We start from the raw sequence: 24,747 nt of genomic DNA on the forward strand, positions 1-24,747 counted from the left end.
CGCAGGTGCAGATTCTTCCTAATTTGCTTTAAATGAGAAGTAAAAATTAAATGAGCCTCAGCCTACACATAACATGTTCTTCCTGCTGTGAAAATAAAATGAATCAATATAGTCTGATGAAGAGAAGACTACTTGGAATTACACAAAAGAAACCTTTTCTACAGCTGGAAGACACTGAAGGCAGATACAGTTCTTATGCCATTTTATCTTGTAAGATACTTATAAGCACTGTTAGAAGAAAGAAAAAAAATATATATATATATATCCATAACTGCTCTTTTCTAGAACTGTATTGGGCCAGATTTAAGAATCATAGAATCAGTAAGGTTGGAAGGGACCTCTGGAGATCATCCAGTCCAACCTCCCCGCTCAGCAGGGTCACCTCGAGTAGAATAGATAGTATTGCTGCCTGTCCCAGCAGAAAGCTAGGGTCAGCAAAAAGGAAAATTCACAAACATGCAACACTAGTTAGACACTATGTACTTGAGATCAGCCATTAGTGAGTACAGTCCATGTAACGGGATAATCAGAGATTAGGTGCAGCAAAAACAGCCAAAAGTCTTATCTGGAAGAAGAGAAAGAATGGAAAACAAACATGAGACTTGAAGGATGATAGCAGAAGACAGCTATAGAAAGAAAGAACAACAGAGCAAATGGCTTCCAGAAGTCTATTCTTGCACATAATCCAGTCTGGAATTTAGAACAGATGAAATAACCACAAACAAGGGAGAAAGGCCTCCTTAATGAGTAGTGAGGAGGACGGGTATGATCCAATCAGTACAATTAAGTGAAGGAAAAATTTACAGAAGGAAAAATGATTTTTAAAAAAAAAAAAAAAAGGAGAAGAGAGAACTGAAGATCAAGAAATAACATGTTTTACGGTAAACAACTGGCAGAAGTCCTGTTGACCATGTCACTAAATCTTGAAAAAGAAGTCAAACATTCACTGTCAAAACTGGCAAGAATAAGCTAATTCTACGTGTTTGGGGGAAGGAGCAAAAGCATCAGAAGAAAACACCTTTGTATACCCTAGAAATTAGGCAAAAGATGGCTGTAACAGTCAAAAAACAAGAAACAACTCTTAATGAACACAGGAAACTCATGGAACCTCCTTTTTTTTTTTTTTTTTTTTTAAGTCTAAAGTTTGTCACAGTAATAAAAATACTATTGTTCATGGTTAATTCAGCTTTTTCAGTTTAAGCTTTCCAATAAAAATGAATCAAACATGTGACAGGACAAGAGGCAATGGGCAGAAACTGAAGCACAGGCAGTTCTGCCTGACCGTGAGGGGGAATTTCTTCCCTGGGAGAGTGACGGAGCACTGGACCAGGTTGCCCAGAGAGGTTGTGGAGTCTCCTTCTCTGGAGATATTCAAGGCCCACCTGGATGCAACCCTGTCTACCATGCTCTAGGTGACCCTGCTTGACCAAGGGGGTTGGACTGGATGATCTCCAGAGGTCCCTTCCAACCCTATTGATTCTATGATTTTCACTTTCATCTCAACTGGAATGATAAGCTTTATAAGGGTGTCAGTGACAAAATGATGGAGGGACCAGAAAAGAATCTCTAATTTGATCAATTCCCAATTTGATTGATTTCCCATAGACTAATTATATAGCCTTACTTGGGAAGTAGTTATCCTTTGATTAAACTGTCAATTTTTACAAGTTTATCAGTAGAGAAAAATAGATTTTACTGAAATGACAAATCCAGGAAATGTTAGCTGCTTAGGAAAAATTCCATGAAAATCAGGGGTAATTTACTAAAGAGAACAAAAAAAAATGATATATTTCCTGGTAAACTTGTAGTGTTCCCTCAGAAAAAATATAAATTCTAAACACATTATTTATCTAAAATTCTTATCATTGTATGGGTGATATAGCATAGAAAACCTATCACATTAGTCTAAAATGAGCCATTCACAACTGATTTCAGGAAAAAAAAAAAGAAGTAGTCTTTAATTATATATTCACCAAATTACTTGCTGGGAGAAAGTTTATTTTGAAAAAAAAATAGCTCTCTTCTGTATAAAATGAGAATTTGATATTTTTTATATGCTGACAGACACTTTTTATATGATATACAGCAGAACACAACTGTAAAACATCTTTTTCTTCACCTACTATCCTTTTATTACTGAATGAAGCCTACTGATAGGTGTTCAAAAATGCCAGTTCCTCTTATTTGTAATAAGAAACAATATATATAATCAGTTTGCAAAAATCCCATTCTGAATATTGAAAATATTTCTCTATAGCATATCTACTGAGATAACAGATTCTGATAATGAATCTTCCCTACAAATAATTTCTTGGTTTTATGATTAGGATTAAAAATATTATCTCTAGTTTAGATTTAATTCTGGAAAAGGCACCTCTAACATACAAGAAAATTTCTACTGCATCAATGCATGTTTCCTCAGCGCTATTGGCTTTTAGGGTACATCAAAACTATACGTACTACTACATAGGGTATAGGTATCAAACTCCCTAAAGAACTATTGTAATTTTCTCAATTGAGGACTGTAATTAAGAGGAATTTGTTATATGGAGAAGGATTACTCTATAAGCATCACCTCTTTGCTGACCTTGTGAAAATTGCTGTCCTTTGTACAACAGTTAACTACTAATAATTAATAGCAACTGCTTGTATACAACAGTTAAATGAGGAAACTATCCTGAGTTTTAGAATCAGAGTTAACGAGCAGGTAGATCAATGTTTTTAAAAATCAGTCAAGATAGATCATTTTAAAGGTTAGAAATATATAAATATAAGACAAGAAGTAGGCAAGCAAAATCTCACAGAATAATTAATAGTATAATTTATTATACTATTAATTTTTATTATATTTATTATATTTTTATATAATAAATAATTTATTATATAAATATAATAATTTATTATATTTATTATTCTATAATAATAGAATAATTAATATTTTCTTTAAATCTTGATTCTATTTGGTTGAATTTTTTTGATGCACAACATAAATACATGGCTATAAACAAGAACCTAGGTAGTGAACAACAGCCTACTGTGCAGTTTTATGCAACTGTAACCCTCCAAGCAAGTAATCAATATAGTATCAATATGTGCCTGAATTCCTGGTGTTTTTTAATATATAACTCATAAGGGACCACGAAAAATAGTTCCTAAGCCAGGGAAAAGAACGGTTCGGCAGTCTGAAGAAATACAAACCAAGCTTAGGAAAAAGATAATTCACGTAACTTCCTGAGATATATTATGTACATGCTGACCCTTTTATGAAAACAATGGAGTAGATCTACATAAGTAAGCAGCAGCAGCAAGTAAATGCAACAACAAATACTTGGTTAATTTGGGGGGTTTTATCAGATCTCTCTCTCAACACATCAGGATCCATTAAGAAATCATTTATTAACAGAAGAAAAAACTTAAATGTAAACACTTCACATGCATATCATTGCCTCAGCTTTGCTTCAAAGAACAATTGCCTTTCTAACGGGATACAAAATGGAAAATAATGTAAAAATGAACAATAGAACAAAAACAATACATAATATTGTTTCTAAAACATTTATAGTGTTCATACATGTATTGCAAAATTACAGTGGATTAGATATGACATGACATAAGACTATTTCTCTGAATTGGCTAGTGAATTACCTGAATTATCTGATGGGATGGTGCAACTATGGGTGTATTTTCACCTAATATTTTATTTAAAAGAAATTCAAAAAAGAAGTGCACAAGATCAGTTATGTACAGAAATGCCAGTGACAATAAAAGATTGCACTCACAGAACTTCAGAAATGCTAGTAAATGCTGGTATGCTGAAATGCTAGAATAATCCCCCAAAATTCAAGCTGGTCCTCAGAAATAAAATGAAAAAATAAATCAGCTGTAAAGTGGGAAAAACAATCTGAAATCCTTTGATATCTAAAGGAAACTAGGAGAAGCAAGGCTGGCTGGTGAGCAGCAAAAAAGGTAAGTAGGGACGAGCATTTGGCAGAGTCAAGAATAGCAATAACTTGTGGACAGCAAAGTCAAAAGTAAGATATTTTGAGGAGGAAATGTCATTTATTTTTACATCTCAGAGAAGATATAACTTCAAATACTACATTTCCAACACCTTATAAAGAAAAACAAATAGTTTAGACTGATGAAAAGACCAAGACCTGAATTATCTTTGGCTTCCAACACAAGTATTACATGTTCAGAGGCAGTCTTTCCCATTCCTAGATTTGGGCTAGTAGAAGTGCAATGATTACCATAATTTGATTTTAAATTTTCTAGAAAGGCTTCACCTCACATACTCTTAACTGAAAAACGCTGCTGGTGCAGTGAAGCATTGCACAGCTACTTGGTAGGTTGAGTGCCTGATGAAACATGATTCCTCCTCAAGCTTTCTTAGTATGTATAAAGCTTGCTTTGGGCTTTGCCAAAATAGCACAGACTTCCTCTTATCTCAAGCCTCTACCCCCATAGCCCAGTCACAAAGTCTTCAACCAACTCAGACCTCTTCCACACCCACCAAGCACATGTTCAGCTGCCAACATCTTCAGGTTTCTCACTGGATTAGCTTGGAGAAATACAGTAAAATACTAACACTAAGCATTGCATATGTGCATAAGACATAGACAAGTGTCAGATCTGAAGTACTGCTTTCTCTTGTAAATACAGTGCCCCTCCATTATCAAAATAGTAATACTGCACTGCTCACATGTACACCTACAAAATGTACAGCTAAGCTGGAAAAATAATTGCCATATCTTTAAGATTCTATGACTAGATAAGAATTATTAATTTTATTTATTGGAAACACTAGGAGAGGATGTTATCAACCTCTCTTGAAATTATAAGGGCTAAAAGACAATCAGGTCATTTAAAAGACAAAGACTTCCAAAAATGATAATTTTTAACTCCAGGGATGGAATTGTTACTTTGTTTTAGAGCAATATGCTTAGTTTTTGCAGTCCTTAAATAACTCAATTCCAATGTGTAATGATGTTGTAGCTGTTAAAATAATTAAAAACTATGCATACAACATTCTACTAGTTTCTTTTGCATATTTTTATTGAAATCATACAAGCAAGTGCATTTATACTGCCTACATATCAATGTATATAAATCAATGCATATAAATCAATGTAGCAGACAAAAAGCACAGTTATCACCATCATTCATAATACTTCTCCCTGAGAGAGCCTAGATCGATCTTCCTGTTTATGTAAGAAGCATCTCATTTTATAATATAGGCTCTTAAAGTTCAAATAGACCCAAAAAATGAAACAGCTAAGTTAGCCCTAATGCCCTCCATACAGGATCGTATTCCATCTACTGAAAATAAATTTTTATTTTGTCTAATCTCTTCATCCTCTACATTAGACTTGGGACAGAAGAATCTGAGGGAGTGTAACTTAACCATATATCCATTTTGTGACGGGTAACATTGTTTCTGAGAAAGGCTACATAGTTGGATTTAATATAGATAAGATTGGGAAAAAATAATAATCAAAAAATAATATTAAAAATATTAAGACTCAAAAAAGTTGTCTGTAACATCTCATTATAATAAGCTTCAATTTCTATGCATCTGCTGTCAAAAGAAAATTAAATTGAAATAAAGTTTTACTGCTACCACTTTGGAAATCATCACTAAAATACTTCTACAGGCTGAAAATTTGACAAAATTGGTTAGCAAGCAACTTTTACCCCTGCTTTATGTCTCATGCATTCAAGTTGGAGAGAAAGAGCTATCTCTCTCAAGTTCCTGTGACACCATCTCATGAGATCTGCAGAAGTACCACAGGTTTTCAAGAAAATCTAGCATGTATACATGTGAGACTTCTATCTTTGAAAAGGAATGAATTTAATATTGCACTTTAAACTTCTAGGTCAAGCATATCAGCATATTTTGTTTACTGAGCTCCTAAAAAACTCAACTCTACATAATGGTAAAGCAGAGCATATTCTTATTTGAGTATTTCCTTTATTTGAGCAGGAATTTTCATCTTTATTTCTTTCATAATGGGGTATATTTTTAAAAGAGTGGAAAAATTATTATTTGCAAGAACACCGTTTTCTATTTGTTGGTAAAAAAAAAAATTCATGCTGCAACTTTATTCACTGTTCATTCATCTGCTGCTTTAGATCATTATATTATTCTTTCACTGTTAGTAAGACTCACTATAGAGCCTTACAGTGGAAAAGAATTGAAAGGCAACAAAAAGACATAGGGCTTTTATAGATTTGGAAAAAACATAGGAATAAAGTCTCCCATTCAATCAGCTGCATTATTCCAGCAAAAAAAAATCCTGACTCAATCATTTTCTAAAAGGTATTATTTTGATAGCAACAAAACAAATTAAAAAAGAAGGTATAATTGAGTATTTAAGATATAATTATATATTCAATTTTAGTTATTACTGAAAGCAACAAGCTACTTTCGACTGCTACACAAAGGGCAGCAGATTTCACTTAGTTATTCAAGGTGTGAATTCCAACATGCAGCGGCAGCGCAGCCAGGGGACTGAGATCAAACGGCCAGATGTTGCAATGGATCCAGCCCTGCACAACCCTTGTCCGGGGTCGGGTGGAAATGACCCTCCGAGTACAAATTACATTACATTGGGCTTACCTGCCCAATTCTAACTATACTGTCACACACACATATAAATCCATCTCTATATAGTTCCCTTTAAAAAAAAGGAAATATCTTTAGCTGTATTTTAGTACAGCTAAACCAACAGACCTAGAACAAGTCATGAAAGCTGTAAAAGTCATTAAGTTAGACAAAACAAAAAGAGAAAGGAGAAAAAGAACAGGGTACCAAGGAGCTTATTTATGACAGTTAACAAATGTTATGAGTAAGAAAGAGAAAGCTGTTCTTTCGTAAAAAGGACAGAGCATGTATTCACTGACTGACAAATGCCTGAACTTAAAATGAACAATCATCAGTGTGTTGATACCATTCTCTACTGTCTACTTATGACACGCTGGCAGTTGATTTTAGGCCAGTGTGCAGCTGAAAGTTTCCATTTTAGACAATAAAGTTTCAGTTAAAATATAACCATATACATATCTATCTATCTATATCAATATATATGTTTAAAATATGTAGGAAAAAGTCATGTATAATTGTACATGCCTGTAATAATAATAATAATAATCTGCTTCTAGCACATGAGCTGGTAAAACTGAAAATGAATGTGAATTCAAAATTTTAGTTTGGATATCTTTTCTGGTATTCACTGTGTAATTTTTTTTTCAAAGTTAAAATCATTTTTCTCATTTATTTTATATATACATGCATATATTTATATAATTATATATATATGTGTGTGCATTTATATATTTTAACATGAACATACATATATATGAGGAATGTCAAAAATCTATCATATTTGAAAAATATTCCTGTGTTTTAAATTTGTACAAAGATCTTGCTCTGAAGCTAATTTATTCTCATCTTTTTTTTCTAAGCATAACTTATTCTCAGAAATCTCTGTGAGCTTTTGTAAGGTCTTAGCTCTTTTGGAAGCTCCATTATTTTCTGTTCTTTTTTTACTTCTTTCAAGAAGATTCCAAAAGTGGAAGGTTTGTTCCTATATTTCAAAGTAATTTTCTTAGATAAATATGAGAACAGAGATCTGGTGCCTGAAATCGCGCAGGAATGTATAGTTACTCTTAGCCATATAGATTAGCGTGACAGGGGTATTTTTTTGTTTGTTTGTTTTTCTAATAATTACTATGGAGCCTAATACAGAAAATGGCAAATGAGTCCTTGTCTTCCACTGGAACTTTATCAAGAATGATTTTGGGTGCCATATGGGCAGCCCGACTGAGGGACATCAGAATCTCACGCTGTGCTTTTAGGAAGTGCTGTTTCCATTTTCCTGTCGTATGGAACTCCCCGCATCCCAAATGTTCCTTCTTCCTGTCTAAATCTTCTCAGGTTAACTTCAGAGACTTCAAAGGTAATGCACTTCTTTCTAGGCATATTAGTATTTGCTTGCTTGAATTATTGTGTAGTGCTGTATCTGACAGCCAAATTACCTCTTGTCATTAGTTATGACAAATTGTTTTAATTTATGCCCAGCTTTCATTCTGCTAGTATTTCAGACAGATGTACAAGATTTTATGAATCTACACAACAGGTGTTCTACAAAGCAAAATGAACTGAGTTATGATTTCTCCCACCTCATCTTTTGTACAACTTGCAACTTTACATAGAAGCATGAAACTGTTTTTACAAGCATTTTAAATCAATATTGTCTGTACTTTTTTTTTTTTTTTTTTTTTTTTTCCCCACAACCAAAATCAGAAGAACCAGTGCATGGGTCTGCTTTTCCACATAACAGATCTATACCGTTCTACAAAACTGTAATTTGTCAACAGAAATGGCTAGCAAATAAGCCCATATACTTGTCTCAAAATTTTAATTGGGAGCACATTACTCCAATTTGTAGCAAAAAAAACTTGTCAGAGAGAGAATCACAGCTCACAGAAGGACTATCCCCCACAAAAAAAAAATAGGCTTATATGATGTTTTAAGTTATCTGAATGTTATTTATCCAAAAAGCTTCTGAAAGCTGTGAAAGATTAAGATTCTCTTCAGTAAACAGCTACTGATTATCCAATTATTTATTTTAGAATTAACACTATTTCATTACTAATCACTGATCCTAAAAAGCTTTGAAACTTAAACACAATGTAGGATTAAAATAAATTAATTATCAAAAGGAAAAAAATCATGTCCTCTGTGTTTCCTACATTAAATATCTGCTGTTTTAAGAGAATACAGTTTGAAATTTGGCAATACGCTTAATGTTCACCTAAAATCACTAGAATTTCCTCATATTTTCCAGAACAAGCAATACTTATCGACATTCACTAAATGAATTAGGCAACAAAAGAACATGGAATGAGATATATTAATATAAACATTTTATCTATGAAATGAAGGCAAGCAGGAAGCAGCGTTTAGATAAATGCATACAGCAACGATGGAAGTATATAAAGCATTTCAACCTCCTTCTTTAAAGTTTGTAATACAACAAAAGTTTTCTCCTCAGCAGTATTTCAGTTTGAAGATAATTCGTACTGGAGTTCCACTCAAAATATTTTGACCAGCTTAACCTAAGTGGCCAGCCTGACAAGGGTCAATTTAATGCTTCAGAAATGATTCCGATGGCTATACGTTTGAGCTCATTCCTGAAAGAGAAAAGTTGTTTTCTATTGAAGTTTATGCTTCTAGATTAGCGTTGACAGATGTAGTCCAATAAAGCAGATAGAAAAGGATCTGACAGTGTCCCACCATATGATCTGTGTCTTAACAGAAGTCGTAAGTGGGCATATGCGCGACACTGTTTGGAAGCCAGCTAGGCACAGACATCCCCAGAAGAGGCACTAGAGATTAACGTTTATTGGAAAAATAAAACAAAAAGCTATTTTTATATCTATGTTGCCATTAATTTGAGCATCACCTGTGAAGGTGTATTCAAAGCAGATCCAGTCTGGAGAGATCAAAACTGAACCTAAACCAGCTAGCCAGCACACTCCACTCCAGCCAACTCACTTTGATTGGGAGCAGTCCAGGAGTTATAATAGTATGGCACATTAATTCACATTTACCTTCATCTAGATATTGAACGTTCATAAAGAAAGAAAAACAACAGAGCTGATGGAGACATTAAATCTACCACAAAGCAAAAAACCTTTATGCTGAACCACGAATACCCAAGCCTGAAATCTAGAGAAACAGTTTGTTATGACATGGATACACACACACACGCCACATAAAGACACTGTTGTGCAGAGAATTTTCTTTCTTAAAGCAAAATATCTGGTGGTAAAACACGGCTGAGTGAAGAATCCTAACCATGCTAACTATGTTCATAAGTAGACCTATGAACATGTTATTTACAAAGAGAGATTCAATATATATTATCAATTGAAACATAATAATAGAAATACAGATTTAGTTCGAATATACATATGAGGCAACTTGATCCTGGTAAGCATTACGCAGTTCAAGAAATCAGATTGTTCTTGATAATCAGCATAGTCTAAACACTATTTGATGCTTTCCACAAATTACAGAGTTTACAGATAATCAGAGTATCTGACAAATACCACAGGATTAGTAAAGTAGAACCATCATTACCTAAAGGAGAATTACTGGCTTAGCATGAGATATCAGAAAAATACCCATCTTCAGCATGTTCAAAATTAGCTATTATTTGTACACATTAGGAACCACATAAATTTGGTGCTAACAGGCCTCACAGGGACTTGTTTTTGGATTAATGCTGCTTAATCAATGTCCTGGAAGATAAAGTACTACAGAAAGTTCCATCATTGAGCAAAAGTTTGCAGCTGCAAAAATAGACTATCAGAGATTCAAAGGACACCCTCTTTTAAAAGCCTTCTCAAACCAGTTTATTCTTTCTTCCTTATCTTATGTTTCATATATCTAACATTGGGTCTTACAGCTAATATTGCTAGCATTTTTCCTTTTTCACCACATACATGCACTCAGATACTGTTATATTTTGTTGATTCTCAACCATAGCTTTAGAATGAGGTTACATCTTCAGTTTCATCTAATTTTGTTAATTCCTGTTTGTGAAAAGGGTGTGATAAGGGCGTGCTTAGCATTTTAACAAAAACAACCATTACTGGTCACGGAATCTTAGCAGGTAGATTATTAATAAAGTCAAACAAGGAAAATACTCAATTTCAGTCATACTTTATTGCTAAGTCAGTGGGCAACGGGGTGGCAGATGATATATAGAACTGAGAACTGCACGTAGGCAACAATACAATACTGGCAGCGTACCTAAGGAAAATAATCTAAACCAACTGAGAGTCACAACGAAGGAAAGAGATTCAGGAGTCTAGTGCTATTCCTATGGAATCAACAGCTCAATGTACAACAGCCGTCAAAAAAAAGCCAATAAAGAGTCAGAAAAACTTATGAAGCATATTGAGAATGAGGCATCATTTTTACACTGTAGAAAATCTCACTAAGGTTTCTCTAAAAGATGCTCTTTGCCTAGGCTTTGGTATTTAAACATAAGAGAATAGCTGTTTTTAAATAAATCATAAGGACATTTCCATATTAAGTTCATTACATTAACTCTGTAGACAGAACATTTATGAAATAGTAACTTACAAAAACATATTCATCACTGCAGTACCATAAGTCTGTCAACTCTAATAAATATTAAGCTAGTCAAAAGAACACATTTGCTGACTCCTTACAGTAACTGTAAAGTTACTCTTTCTTAGTAACGCTATTCATTTTTTCCTCCTTTATCAAAAATAGTTGCAATTGTCCAGTATTTGGTTACTTGGTTTCGGATAATTTAACTAACACAGAACTGCAGGAGTTACAGTTTCAGATGGCTTTAGAGGAAAGTAGCTGTGACATGATTTAACATGCCCAAAGAAATCATCTCCATTAGTAAGAAGACGAATTTAAATATCATAACTGCTATCCAATTTTCTGAAATATCTAAAAAGACATTTAAAGGAACAGAACTACTGCAATAAATGAGATGAGTGGTAATATTACAAGGACAGTAACCGACAAAAAGAGATAAACCCTGTGCACCTAGAATTATACCAAATATATTAAAAAAAAGAGAGAGAAAAAAGAAAAGAAGAAACTACTGCCAGAAAAAACAAGCAAAAATATAACTCAGAGTAACAATCAATATAAGAATCATTAATATTCATTAATTTTATGTTACAGTCGTTATGGTTAAGTCTTGCATAGATTACTAGAGACTAACCATAAAGATCTTCACACAAAAATTTATGACAGAGCAGACAAAATTGAAGAGGGAATGGGTACAAGATACACACAAAAACATAAAGCACAATCTCTACACATGTCACATTACCAGTGAAATATACTTTGAAAAAATCATTTTAAATGTTATGCAGAAGTACAGTCCCCTTCACCCCAAACTGAGGAATTGCTTAAGTCAGTTAATTTAACCAAAAGATCACACTGGCATCACCTTTACTGTATTCATGTGCATCACTTATATAACAGTGAAAACTCTGAAGTCCCATACTATCTGAAAAACCCACAGTATCTAAGTATATAGACTCCAAGAAAGATTTAAACATGCTGATTATAGTCTTGAAGTGCCTTCATTTACTGTGCTTTAATATAAACATGTGTAGAGGATCACAGAACAAATCAGTAGAACTAGTTTAATTTTAAACCCAAACGTTATTTTTGACTGTTTTATTTGGTTTCAATCTGTTTTTCCTTACATTCTGCCTTGTAGGAAGGTTTTCACAGGCGTGAAGGGCTACTGAGTGACAAACTCCACCAACATCACAACAGCTATTCAAACCTGTATGTTATTGCACAGTCCCCTGTTAATGTACTTACTGAATAGGTAGTTTCAAATCTTCATGCATCATAATGTATGCAAGATTTACTGTTGTGCATCAGGTACATAAAAGTTAAAGTCCTATCCTGTACTACAGTCTTATACTATTCAGGGATCCCTGTAAGTTAAGAGTCACGTAAGAACCTATGGTTGATACTACAACTACTACAACAACAAAATAGCTGTAGCAGATGATATTAAAGTTCTACCTGTTCCACTGCCTTGCTATTATTGACCATGCTCAACAATATGTACCTAAAAGAGAACATCCTTCAATGATAGGATAAAGCAATTTGTGTTATTTTTTCAAGTTTCTGAAACTTGATGGCCAGGGATCTTTGGGACAGAAGTTATATATTTCTATTTACATTTGCAATCTTTTCAGAAAAAAATTTCTATACCTATGATCCTCTTAAGTGTCCTTATGCATACGTTTCCCAGTTCTTTTCCAGGCCAGCTTTTGAGCTGAAGAACAAGAAATTCAGTGTTCAAAACATGGTGCACCTTGTATTCATACAACACTAAAATGACTTAAAAAAAAAATAGGATTCTATTTGCTGTCCTTATTTTACCTACATTGCATTTTATCTTCTATTTTTTTAGTGTAATGAAATTGACTCTTTAATATTCTCTGTCAGCAAAGGAGGACTCCAGCACTGGTATCACACTGGTATCACACTACATTACTTCACAGAGAAGATGGTGCAAAAATATCATTCATGCCCTTATCTTTCCTCTTTGTCTTCTTGATCAGGCGTATCAGTGACAGATTTTCTTTTGCTTTTCCAATGGTATCAGAAATAGGGTTTATTATTAGCTTTCCTATACACTTTGTACTTTTTAAATGATTGCTCTCTCTGATTACCTTCCATCCATCAAATTTGTGCCAGTTGGGTCATTATCCTCAAATGTTCATCTACTCTGTCAACTCTTGCAATTGAAACATTTTCTCTGTACTTTTTTTCTATTTCCTGCCCTTCTGGAATTCTCACTCTCCTAGCTGTTTCTTGTCATTTTATGCTGTAGTTTTGTCATTACCTATCCATTACTTGAAGATGCAAAACTTAGATGCAATTCTAGAACATGTTATACTCAGCCACTTCTGGTTTCATATCTCTTTTCCCCACTGCTTTCGTTGAAGAACGGTATAAATAACCATTTAGATTTAGCATAACTCAATTCAGTTTGCTTATTAAACTTCTTTCCTTTGTTTTTTTTTTTTTTTTTTTTTTTTTTTTGAAAATGCTTCATCAGAAGCTACGCCAGCTCCCAACAGATGTGCTTTTGGCTGCCCTGCTCTACCATGTCAGCGGTGCACCGAGGTTCTGCCCCACTATCCAGCGCTAGGAACACTTCTGGACAACAGCCACAGAAGACTGTCTTCAGTGGGCTACCTCATGGCCTAAGTTTTCCTCTAGAACTGCTCTTCCTCCTTTGTGTCTAGAGAAAAGATGACCTTTGCTCTGCCCCAGCATTTTCTAAAGTTTCTTCTTTTAAGAAATTTCCTGAATCTCCATGTATACCATCTGCACTGATGCCTCCTATTTTGTGCCACAGTATCTCATTGAGCTCTTCTGCAAAGTCAAAATGACCAAATGAAATATAATGAAAGTTTTAGAATTTAGATTATAAATATTACATACCATTTTAAAATGTTATTGATTTTACTGGTAAAGTCAATATTTACTAAAATAATACCAGAAAACTCTATGACAGATGAAACTTCTCAAAAGTGCACATCTTTACCAAGTGTTCAGTAAAGTCTCTGTGAACTTAATACAATTTTGGAAGCTTTGGATTCGAGAAGAGACCTTTAGGAGCTTCCTTTATGACACCCTTGTATTATTCATTTGTTTTCATTGTTAACGTCTCCAGTGCATTCTTCTTAGAGTCTTACCCTATTCCAAACAGGAGAATGGAAACCTCTAGAGGCAGATAGAATCTTGCCCTAACAAATGTCTATTTTTCAGAGAATGTTACTTCATGCTCGTAAAGGAATAGCAATATCCCTCCAGGCTTCAATATATCTTTTCACAACTGCCTATGATAAAATGGCCTCTGCAGCAATCTTTTGAAACTTTTCATGAGATTGAATTAATGCATAGGCTGATCTTAGACTTGCCTCCTGTACCAAAGGCATTATATTCTGTGTGAAGCACTGCTATGTTCAAATTTTAATTTTTTCCCCCTCTCTTTGCTTGGATGAAAGGAAGGCAGACAACAAAGAAAGCTTATATTGGTTACCTATTGTCATTTATATTTCAGACTTTTCTGCTGGAGAAGAGAAGGTCTCAAATGCTGATTTTTTTTTTTTTTTTTTTTTTTGAATAAAGAATATCTACAAGCCTTCAAATCAGAACTTGGTGAAAAAATAGTACATAGTCAGAAGGTTCTTGGTGTCAAGAATACAGTGTCTTTGCCTTGAAAGGAATTATATCCAGAGGTCAGAAGAGCCACAAAACCCAGCCATGGAAAATGAAATGATCTTATAAGACATCTCATTATGCAAGTGTTGCTGTAATTATAACAATAAAAGGATAAATAATAAAGGATTAGGAATTCAACAATTTATTCGGAATTTGGCCAAAAAATCTGCACGTATATCATATCCACAAGTTGTAAACACTGCTTAGCCTTTCAAGAGACACTGAAGAACAATTTGAATTTTTCAAAGCAGCAAAACCACTTTAAGAATGTCCCTATAGCTACAAATCACAATTTGGCTGACTAGACAGTGAACACAGAATGCTAATTATTTGAGAAGTGATCAATAATTATGTAAGCACAAATGCTTTTAAGCATGAGAAGTATTTTAATTCCAATGTTTATTTTTTCCTATTAAAAAATTTACAGATTCAGTGTAAATATTTTGATTCAGTTACGTCAATTAGTTGATTATCTTAAAAATAGAAATATTTCTAGAAAAACCTAATGTTTTATTCAAATTATGTATTTTTCATACATAACTAAAAAATTAAGAATGAAACACAATGATGTTATGAAGACTTTTTTCATACTTGTCAGATACATGATGAAAAGCTCATTATGAAACCAATTTATAAGACAGGGTGTTGGAGGATTTCAGGAAGCCATTGGCTAAAAAGCAGTGTCAAATAACTCACCCATATCTTAGTCAAATAAATCTTTATTCTGACAATGAATTTGAGAAAAATTTTGATAAATGCATCTGCATTCCAAGAATAAATCAATGAACCTTGTATTCAGTTTTGATCTTATAACTGTATTGCTTTGTATTATTTGTAGCCCTGTACTGCTCCAGGATAGATGTCAATTAAAGCAGAGGATTATTTGAGAAGTTACCAAGATCACAAAGAAAAAAAAAAAAGTGTAAAGTGTATCGATATTTCATTATGATCTAGGTCTCCAAATTCAATCTAGTCTACCTAGGAAAATTTATATAAACTATCTATACTTTTCAAATGAAAAAAATTATGTTCTCTCATCCAAATCTGGAGTTGGCAACTAATAGGAGCCTTTATCAACGGACAGCTTAAGTAATAAAAATTAGGCATGAAAAATTGACATGGAAAAAAGGGAGCTATTTGGTTCTTCAGTCAACCTTCTTACCAGCCACCTACAATAACTATTTTTTCAAATTTTTCCAGAGTTGTTACATTTTGTCAGAAGTTTTTGAAAGGAGTAATTAACATTAATTTAAATAGCATTCCATGAAAACAGCTTTTTAGGTAATCTTCTCAAAAAAAAAGCATTATCTAAAAGGCAGTTGTTGCTTTTCTTTTTGAATATTTAGAAAAAATTAATTCCCTAAAGCCAAGCTACATATGCATATTGATAGGAATACTAAAGGTTTTGATGGTAAGATTACATGTAATTGAAAATCCTGGAGGAAATGTTTTTTTCCAACTGTTTTCTATGGATAAGTAGTTTTATGCTATTCACTGTTAATTCTAACTTACGTTTTCATCTTTGAGCTAACAAGTTTCCAAAAATGACATATTTCTACTCCTTTTTTTTATTAAAAGGATACAGTTCTACTTAGATGAGAAATTCACAAACATCAAATAAGCAGAAGCAAGTTGAAACTGTATAAATCGTTTGCAAGCACCCACAGCTTTGACAGTTAGTACAATATCTCATACTACCCTTTATCAATTATAAGAAATATGAAGTATAATTATTTGCTAATTCACATACCAAAAAAGCTATCCCCTTTTACAAAGAAATTCTCTTCCTTTCTTTAAAAGACTAATCATTCTACTTTCTTATTTTATTTATTTTTAACTTATCCCTTACAGAATATGCAGCTTCTGGAAGAAGTATCCGTTGCCTTACTCAGTCTTTCTATAGATTGTCCAAAATCACCTTTCATCCAGACTCCAAATTAATACACCTCTAACTACAGGCAAGTGAAGTAGAAGTGATTGACAGAACTATACTTACCTACATACCCATTTTCCACTGACCAACTGCTGTTTTCTTGTTCAGATAGAGTAGATTCATTTTTCATCCTTTTCAATATACAGTATATTTCTTGTATATAAAGAAATATCAATAGGTAATGAGCAGAATAAATCAGTGCTATGTCACACACTTTAAATAACAGAAACGCCTCTAATTGTTACAAAACTATAAAGAGAGAGAAAAAAAAAAGCATGTTGCTGCTGACTAACCTCATAGCAAGATCAATGTAAAATCTAGTAACATTAGTGGTGAACGTGCCCTGTTTATTTTTCAAATCAGAATACAGTCGAACTAATATTATAATGAATTTTCCAGCCTTGAGCTTTTCATCTCTGGGAAGCTGTAAGAACAAGTGACAATGGCAATCAAAACTGAACTGTGATTGCAAATTTATCACTCTGAGACACTGAAGAATGCATATTTCTTCATGGATGCATGGGCCACCAGCATGGTGAGTTTGTTTCCAGTCACTAGTCTCAATCTACCTGTTCAGAGCTAAATGTAAGCAAGACTTCTATTGGATCATATTGATAGCTTCATGTATAAATAATTCAGGGCCGTCTTTAGAGCCCTTACAGGAAAAAAAAACAAAAAACAATTCATGTTGTTGGACACGTTAAAAGAAAAACAAATATCAAGCAGTTACAGGCTCCTGTAACACATTACAATGAAGCTGTTCTGGAAATAGAACCTGTTCTCTGAAGAAATCTTGAATGACTGTTATTAGCATAAAAATACGCATGACTACTCGATTTCAACAGAACCATTCAAAATGAGGCTAACAACTTTAGGTTCCAGACATTATCACATTTAATAGTTCTCATGAGTAAAAATTTTATATTATGTATGCATGAAGTAGAAATATACACCAAGCATCCTAAAAATGAGATTTAAGAAGGGCTTTTGATTAGTGCGCATAGTGTCAAGACCTCAGATTTTTATTAGCCATTCTCATTTGACAGAGACGTAAAAAGAACAGATGTAGATGATGAAGAGCTTAGATAACTGCTATACCTTTTGTCTGAAAGAGCATTTTGTCTATCAAATCCAGTCATAAAGTGAAGCTGGTCCCTGTAAAGCTTCTGACAAGTGAACCGGAGACATTATAATCTCTCTTCTTTGTTTAAACTATTGACTTGTATACAGATCAACAGTTTCAGACTGCTTTGATAGGTAAGAAAATGTGCTGCAAAAATGCACTACCACCAGAAGGGCAGTGAACATACTGAAGCATACAAGTAAATACATCAGACTGAAAGAATGTACCAATTAAAGGGATAAAACTCTATAAAGATAAATTTTATGTATGGAGCAAATGGGAGAAATAAAAGAGAGGAAAACAAACCAAAACATTATTCTGAACCAGAAAGATTTATTAAGATAGCAAACATAACAGAAGTTTAATGGTGTTCAAAGCTACTGTGTGCCTTAAATCGCTACAAAGAACATGTAAGCAAATACTAGCAAATCCTTATATGCTTTCTATTTGTAAAGAAAACACATTTTGGTAGTTTGCACTACCTTACTCATGCTTCTCAAACAAGTAAGCAGTGCTCATATACGACTGAAATAAGAATGAGGTCTGCATTATGATTTTGTATTGAGTAGAATTTTTAACAAGGCATATTTCCAACATGATTTAGAGAATTAAATAGAAAAAAAAAAAAGTGTGCAGAAAATACCTCCTATAGGGAAGAAAGAGGAAGGCACGCACATCACATATTCCTGCAATAGTATATGGCATTGTTAGTTTTTATTAGAAGTCTCACAGTATGAGATCGATTTTTTTAAAAGTAGAAAGAGACAAGATAGAAAATCTGATTCAAAGTGAGCTTATCTGCCCAACAGAGAAATACAGTGAGAAGCAGTTGACAGCTGTACACTATACTGCCTAGAAAAAAAAAAAAAAAAAAAACAACACACAAAAACACTTTTAACAGGATAACTCCTGTTACCCATTCTCTCTGCTTGTACACACAGCTTCTGTAAATAGGAAGCTTCCCTATTGGAAAGGGTAACGGACTGACTGAATACGTCTTTACATAATTATTTACTGACTTCATCAATCCATATTACATTTGGGTAAAGAGCAGAAATAGAATTAGCTATTCCATTCAAATTAAAATACAGGGCACTTGAGATAAAGTTTGCCTGATTCTTTAGGACACACTTGTTCATCCTCAATTTTACCACAGATTTCTTGTGGAACTTCAGCATGAAGGCTGGGTCGGGAGCCAGGAAAGGGTTCCCTCCCTCCCCAGCTGCTCCTTCTGACTGCTGGAGGGAAAGGCTTCCCAGAAACACACTTGGGCACTGGCAAGAGCAACCCTCAAAGAGCTTTGGGGCCTGGTAGGAAAATATCTCAGCTACTACTCATTTAAAATAAAGTAATAGTTATAAAAATACGTGATCAGCTCCCACACAGCTACTCCTGTTATGTTATTCTAATTCACTGCATTTAGGAGCTCAAGCATCCCAAGATCATGTGTTTCACCCACACTTATCCTACTCTGAGATACTCACAGCAGGACAAAACAAATACTCAGCAATATTTAAGATATGACTATTCATCAGGAGATTACAAACTAGATGATACATGTAAAACTTATCTGCATACTACCCTAGAATACAGTCAACAATATGATGTCTTTTTAATTACTTAATCCCTCAAAATCCCTGGATTTACCTCAAGTTACTGCCTTGACACATTTTGGTCACCTCTGTGCATACCAAACTGGATGGTACAGAAATAACTTAAATCCCCAATCACACAAAAATTGAGGGGTCTAATGTCAACTTTACCAGAAATTCAGTTTCTGAAAGATGACACATGATTCCTAGCCCTTTTTCTTATGCATTTACAAATGTGTGTTTTATCTATTTATAAAGTGACTGGAGAGAAAGACTTAAAAACAAGTATACAAACATACAACAACTATAACAAGACATTTTATAAATAGAAAAAAAAAATAAAATAAAAGAGGCAGTTAAAGACCCTGAGAAGTTCAATACTTCCTAAAAGTTAGAAAATTTGGAATGTTTTCAAACCACAACTTTACTGTTCAGAGCAAAGAACACAATGATTATGGAGCATAATTTATCTTTATTTAGCATAGAGTTTTTTCACTTTTTCCTTAACACTCCATTAAGGTAATCTAAATCTTCCTGTGATGAATCTAACTGTATGGCTTCTTTTCCTGTGTTTCACTGACACTGTGTGTTGGATACTGACTTCCACACAATTTTATAGCAAGGTCTCCTTCCCATTTGAGGAAGAGCTTGTTGGGATAGCAGACCTATTACTTTCTTGGAATCTCTCTCTTGCTCTTTTAAGAAGTTGGGGAAACTTTAATTAGTCTTGTCTTTCCATTAGCCTCTGAAATTAGATAGCTGAAATTTCTTACCCATGTTAATTTATGTGAACCAAATTAAGTACTGAAGAAACTTTACAGCTGAACTCCATACAAAATGATACACTCTTTGTAAAGCTTAGAAGAAAGCATTAATGTTGGAATCCTCATTTGATTATAATCCTAGATAAAAGACTAAGAGACAAAAATAATACCAGCTATGCTCTCTGAATCTGATTTCTTATCAATATATACAGATATACTTTTTGGATGCACATGACAAATAAAACCTTTTGAGAATGATCTATCACTTGCTGTTTTCCACCACTAGTCAAAAAAAAAAAAAAAAAGGCATTGCAAAAGTAAAAAATATCAAAAGGCAAGATTTAAAATGATAATTCTGAGGAAACCTGCCTTTCAGAAGTGATATTTCCAGTTTCTGGCAGACCTCATCCAAAACTCCCATGGCCAAGAGTCAGTTCTGGTCACATTCTAGAGTTTTGGGTTCCCTAAAGTACACATTTTTTTTTTCCAAATGGTATTTCTGTGCCACAGTTCCAGTCCCCCCTTCACATACAAAATGAATATTATACAATGTTATACCATACCCAAAGAGCACTAATGTGAGACAACACACCTAATCTTTGAAATTTAAGAAATAATAATATTTCCATGTAGCTAGTTATTTGAGGTAGCTAGTGGATTACATCCACTACTCAGGATATTTCACTAGATCTGTTCTACAGCATCAGGGGTGTCCTGAATGCCAGCGCAGGTTTTTGTATAACCTGGTTTGACTTTTAGACCTAGGAAGCCAAGAGTTTTATCTCTCACTCATAAAAGGAAAGTTCAATCAAGCTGGACAGCAAGAGACAATGCTCTCACCTAACTCCTACTCCCGCCCCAGGTTAAGGTAAAAGGAGTGATTTATTCACTGCTTAGTGCACAATCGCTTAAATGTACTTCTTTCATGATGTATCCCTCTGCTGTAATGTTGTTTTGCAGAGCTTTTTTTTTTTCCTTCTTCCTTTCTTTCTTCAATGAACTTTTAAAATGCTCTCTCTATCTACTGCCAGTATCACTGTAGCACAGATGCATTTTTTTATGGTGATGTGAAGAGACTACAAATTAGCTCACTCTTTCAGTACTCTTTACTCATCAAGCCAGCACAGAGTACATTGTGCTCAGTCAGCAAGAATGGCACTGGGCTGCAGAATTCACAGGAGACAAGACAGAGGCATCCCAGGAAAATAAGTCAGGGTATTGCAAGAGCAGGCAAGAGTCTAATAACAGTATACCACCTGCAAAGAGTCATATCTTAGACACCCAGCTGGGTTCCATGGCAGAAAGACTATAGAAACATATGGCTGTACAATGTTAATAAAACATTTAATAAAAATATTATATAAACAAATCAGGAAAAAGTAGGTAACTTGTTTCTTCTGTAATGCAGTGCAATATAATAGGATTCCCCTTTAGGAAGAGTATTGGCAGTAATATTTCAACTCTATTACCCTGACCCATTCAGTCTCTGAAGAGCTCTGGCTGATATTTCTGCTCCATGTCATTGATTGCAGAGATTACGGAAAAGAGGTTATACAAATCCAGTTTCATTTTTTTTATATATAAAAACAATCATGAAGATGGATTTGCAATTCTAAGCACAAAAAGATTACTAAATTCTTCTGCAGTGCTGCTCATCTGCATAATTAAAAGCTGGCAACTCTTCATTTACTGTTCATTTCCTTTACCTACTTGTAATATTATTATACAGTTTTCTCAGTGTATGTAATTAAAAGGCAAATTTACAACCTTTAAATAAATAATACTAATCATCAACTATCTAGTTTAAAATATATCAATTACTGTTGAACTTTCTGCTGCTCCATATTGCGGAGTTGGCTATTCTGTATGGGTGGGAACGCAGCTAAGCTTAGCTCTCAGGGGAATTCAATAGGTGAAGGCCTTCCTCCCCCCTTCCCCCCCCCCCCCCAAGGAATATATAAGTGCAAAGCTGTTCTAAGTTGTTCTGTTCCTGATTTGTGTTAATCAGTAATTAGTGTGTCTGCACAATATACAATAAGCAGGCAACTGCTTGATTACCCAGCCCTTCTCACTGTATCTCCTAAAAAGTCAAAGCCCCTCCCCAGACTCCCCATGCTCCCTACACAACTAGTGTTCTAACATCTAATACAGTAGTGGAATTTAGATATTTAAATGAGGTTATCAGATTGGCAGCCTATTATAGTACCAAAAGATGAAGGGCACCCTGACACAGTATTTCAGCTTCAGGGTAAGATAAAGTGCTCTCTAGAGGTGTCACCTGCTGTCCAACAACAGAATACAGACAGTCAGGAGCAATTAAGCTTCTCTCAGCATCCTGTGATAAAGGCCTGAAATCATACTAGTGAATCTGAACACTGGAATACACCGAAAGAAGCAAAGAGGGGCCCTGATTAGCCCTAACATACCTCAAAGTATATTTAGTAAATGACAATATCCTCTGTACTGAATAACTGTACTGTTCTATCCATATATATACAATGTATACAATATATAATATACAGCATACATAGGAATTGTACATAGAAGATGGGGAAATGTATAGGAAATACTGCACTGACTCTATGACTTTGAACTCTTATCAAGAGTGTTACCAGATGCTTCTTATTTAACTCATAGCTGAGATTACCACATTTCAGTGCTTTACAAGCCTTTTACAGTTGGATAAAGTAACTTAAGGGCAAAGGAAAAGAAAGCACTGCTTTCCCAGGCTGCTCCAGCTCTTTTCTGCTATCATAATGGCAGCTGGGACACTCAGGAGAACCAAGACATTCATACATGAGCTTATAAGCTTGGTCGTATTAAAATATTTACTTTCACACTTTGCTGAAAATTTCAGGAGAAATTGTTCTATGTATCTGCTAAGCTTAGGTGAATGCAACTTGAGAGAGAGACTGAAAGAGACTTTCTCTCCCCATCTTCAGCTCTGTTTTGGAGCCAGAAGGGCCTAGGGATAATTTCAGCAGCTAATGCTGCTTTGCTGAACCCAAAAAAGAAGAAATAAGAAATCCTGCAGCAATAATAGTATTTACTAAGAAAGGCTGTAACTGGACCTAAGAGCTTGCATTGCATGACTTACTAGAATAGTCATAGAACATCCTGGTTTTCATCTACCAAATTTTACTCAATAACCCAGACATGAGGAATGCAGCAAACTGTTTTAAAGCCTTTCTCTGCCTAATGCAGAGTCTCTGCTTAAATTCAAGGTTCTCAGGAGAATGTCTCAACTGCTAGGTTATAAATAGGATAAGTCTTAGGCTACAAAAATCCACATTCTAATAGAAGTGTTACACATCTGGATGAAAGCTGTCTTTAGCTATACTGACAAACAGAAGTGCAAGGAGAAAGTAAAGTAGTGCAGGCTCCCTTGCAAACTTTGCTTGGGGCCCAGAGGACACAGTACGTCTCACTGTGCCAGGTGCAGTGACCTGTGCTCTTAACGACAGAATGACTAAAGCCAGTCAAGTCTTGCCAAGTGCTGCTAACAAATGTGTATCTGGTGGGAGCTAGTATTCCTCAAGCAGTTCAAGAGCTTTGCTTTCTGAAAAGCCCATAGAAACTCAGCACTGCAATTCAGCAACAGAAATGTGTCAATTGTTGCAGTTTAGTAGTGGGGGGGGGGGGGGGAGGGGAAATCAGTTGCAGATGCAGCTTTTTGCTAGGAAAAGCATTTCAAAAGTACATTAGCAGATGAAGCTATTAAAAACAGAGGCTCATCTGAAAGATTTTTTATTGACTTTTGCAAGACTTTGAATAAATGTTAAAACTGAGGTTCTTTTGAAATGGTCATAAATACTTGGTTCCTAGATTTTGAGCAATGAGAACAGAATTATATTACTGCAACTAAAAATGCTAGGCTAGGGTATAATTTGTTAGTCTACTCTAATGGAATCTCTGTCTCATTTAAGTAGAACTGAAAAATATCTGAACATAAGAAAAAGCTAGCTAGAAAATTGAATCAGAAGTACATACTCTTCATTGTAAGTCACATATACTGTTAATCAAATAAAAGAATGAGAGCCATAAAAAGAAATGATTCTAGGAGTCAAACAGGTTGAATGTTGTTCTAGTATCTGCCACTTTTCTTATTTTAATAAATATTTCACAATTCTACCCTGGAGCAATTTTGTCACCTGGAACTAAATTCATTATATATTTTCTAAGTTTTATGACTTACTACATCAGGTAAAGATGAAGTGACAAACCGCTAACAGCTTCCTAGGTGCAAACAATCATGTGCCTACTCACTTGTTTAAGCACAAGCAAAGAGTAGTTGTATTCCAGAAAATGAACATATTTATTTTACTTGATAGAACTGTACTCACAGTCAGTGTAGAAAGCTCAGTGACATAACTTAAAATAATTATGGTAAAACTCAACAAAAAAAGCCCAACAGCTCTCTTGTCTGAAACTAGACTGGGAGCATAAAAAAAATCATCAATTTTGATCCAGAGGGGACAAAGTTTTTCAGTCTAGCAGCATGACATATCTCTATT

This window comes from Rhea pennata, chromosome 4 (assembly GCF_028389875.1).
Source record: "Rhea pennata isolate bPtePen1 chromosome 4, bPtePen1.pri, whole genome shotgun sequence".
Lineage (NCBI taxonomy): Eukaryota > Metazoa > Chordata > Aves > Rheiformes > Rheidae > Rhea > Rhea pennata.